The sequence below is a fragment of the Austrofundulus limnaeus genome, unplaced genomic scaffold, assembly GCF_001266775.1.
Source record: "Austrofundulus limnaeus strain Quisiro unplaced genomic scaffold, Austrofundulus_limnaeus-1.0 Scaffold116, whole genome shotgun sequence".
In the NCBI taxonomy this organism is placed as follows: Eukaryota; Metazoa; Chordata; class Actinopteri; order Cyprinodontiformes; family Rivulidae; genus Austrofundulus; species Austrofundulus limnaeus.
In genome coordinates this window covers 869,775-872,401 of record NW_013952518.1, presented here as the reverse complement: position 1 = coordinate 872,401, position 2,627 = coordinate 869,775, and positions in this window count along the sequence as shown.

Sequence of the window (2,627 nt, the reverse complement as noted above, 5' to 3'; positions counted from 1 at the left end):
GGGGGGGACACGTCCCAGAGGCGTTTCTGGTCCCAAAAGGCGTTTCTGGTCCCCACCTGTCGTTTTGCTCCTCAGCATGGCTTCCTAAAAACACTGCAGGATTTCTCAAACATGCATGAATGAGTCAGAGCAAGGCTTTGGGCATGTTTTTTTTATGAGAGTATACCATTATAACATGATATAAAACTCAAAAAAGTTGATTTTACATGCTATTGCCCCTTTAAAATGAATTGAATTTTTGTGGGGGAAAAGAATCAGGTTGGTTGATAAAAACGATCTAAACCATAAAACGTTTGAGTTTGTTCTAAATCTGTGGATAGAAAAGTCTGATGGGCACGTCTTCAGAACACAAAGACAAACTTGTTTTTCTTGTCAGTGGGCATCGCTGCTCAGTGGTTCCACTCTTGCTTTTCATCCGTCATGGGAAAGTTTCACTTCTTCAGGTTTCAGCCGTACTGTTCACAAACATTCAGGTCAAGTGCAGCAGAATGATGGGGAGTCCTGTGATGGGCATTGCTCAGATGCCTTTCGGCGCACTGCGCTGTGGGACAGGCTCCAGCCTCCCATGAACTCACAATAAACAGGTGAAGAGAATAACCGCCTGGTGCTMTCCTGGCTGAGAGTTTTTCTCACGATGGTTTTAAAAGGACACTTCCCACAAACTCAGGATAAACACGGCTCTTGTTGCTATCTAAACGTTATTGTCAGAGCAGTGCCTCTCCTGGATACGGTGTAAAATAAACTGCTCGAACCTTTCTGGCAATTTTAATTGACGCTCAACTTGTAGCCGCAGCTCTCATTAGTCCCATTTACATCAGAAGGAATCAGTTTTCAGCCTAAAAAACCTGTCAATGAACACTTGAAATACTGGTGCATGTAATTCCTTCCCGTTTTTCTCCTTCACCTGTCACCTCACATCCTGTATTTACCATCTGCACAGAACTAAATCCAGCTTTTTCTCAGTCACCTGATTCCCAACACCTGCCTTCCCAAATGGATTTTATTCAACCAGAAGCCCATAAAGCAGGAGTCATCAGCAAAGTTTGCTTAAGGGCCACACTTTTTCTAAACAAACAGGCTTTGACTAGTCATGGTCTGCACTGAGGACCAGCACTGGGCACTGCTGTTTTCAGCCAGTTGTGTCTCGATGACGCAGTTGTGTATCTTTCTTCTCCCACCTCCTGCTAAGACCCAGTCTTGTGCTTTGCCTCCAGGCAGAACTAATGTCTTGCAAGGTGCGCACCAGGTATAGTGTGATTTAGGGCTGCACCAAACGATTATTTTAACAGATTATTCTGTCGATTATTTTTCCGATTAAACGATCAGTTGATTAGTCAGTTATATCTGTCACTAGCTGCGTTTCCATTGACCATGAAAATGTGAAAATTAGAATTTCGAAAATAAATTTGCTCAATGGAAACGCGTCAGTTTTTAAAAAAAGTTTTTCGACAAAATGGTTTTGCGCTAGGAAGAGGTGTTTTTTCAGCCACATCAAAACTGATGTATTTCGCAAAACTGCATTGGAAACACTTTTTTCACATCACAGGAGTAAAGTGATCAAGAATCGGCTGTTTCTACTGGCGAAAAAGATGACCAAGAAGAAGACAACAGGAAGTAAAAGTAGTAGTAAAATCACCATAGTAGTAAAAGAAAGTGTTAAACTCACGACTACATTTTCCCCAAAACACAGCATACGCAGCCACTCTCAAGTATAAGGGGCTTGTCACTCGAAAGCCTCGATAAGAYGCCGACGTCTCCTCTGATGGCTGATGATGAGCGCTAGTATCGTGGTAACAATATGCTATGTGTTTACATCCATTGTTTGTAATGACTTATCGCGAGAAAAAACGTATTCATGTGTGACTTCATGCGTGAACAACAATTAAAACAAAATAAAAAGCACTTAACTAAAAGCCTTTCTGAATAAAAATGTCTTAAGATGTTTCTTAAAAGAGTCAGTAGAATCTGAGCAGCGAAAGGACAGAGGGAGAGCGTTCCAGAGCCTTGGGGCCACCACCTGAAAAGCTTTGTTTCCACGGGTTTTTTAATGGGTTCGAGGGACCATCAGCAGCATTTGATTAGAAGACCTCAAAGTCCTGGATGGACAGAGAGGCTTCAGAAGGTCCAGTATGTGTTTGGGGGCCTGACTATGAAGTTCTCTGATACTTAAAACTAAAATTTTTAAATGACTCCTCAAATGCACAGGGAGCCAGTGCAGAGAGGCTAAACCAGGTGTAATGTGGGCTCTCCTGTGGGTCTTTGTTAATAACCTTGCTGCAGCGTTCTGCACAAACTGAAGCYGAGTCAAGGAGGATTTGTTTAGACATGTAAAAAGACTGTTGCAGTAATCTAAACGAGAAGAAATAAAAGCATGAACAACCATCTCTAGTTCCTTCTGGGACACGAAAGATCTCAGCTTTGAAATGTTCCTTAAATGATAAAAACAGTTACGAACTAAAATATTGCAATGGCTGTCAAAAGACATAGATATTGTTTTGCACACATTTGCAATGGAAACGCAGCTACAACGTCCATCCTGGTGTGAATACGGTGATTTATGAAGCACTGAACTCATTAGCTAAAGTTAGCATAACTGATACCTCCGCTTCCAAGACAAACTGTGTTCT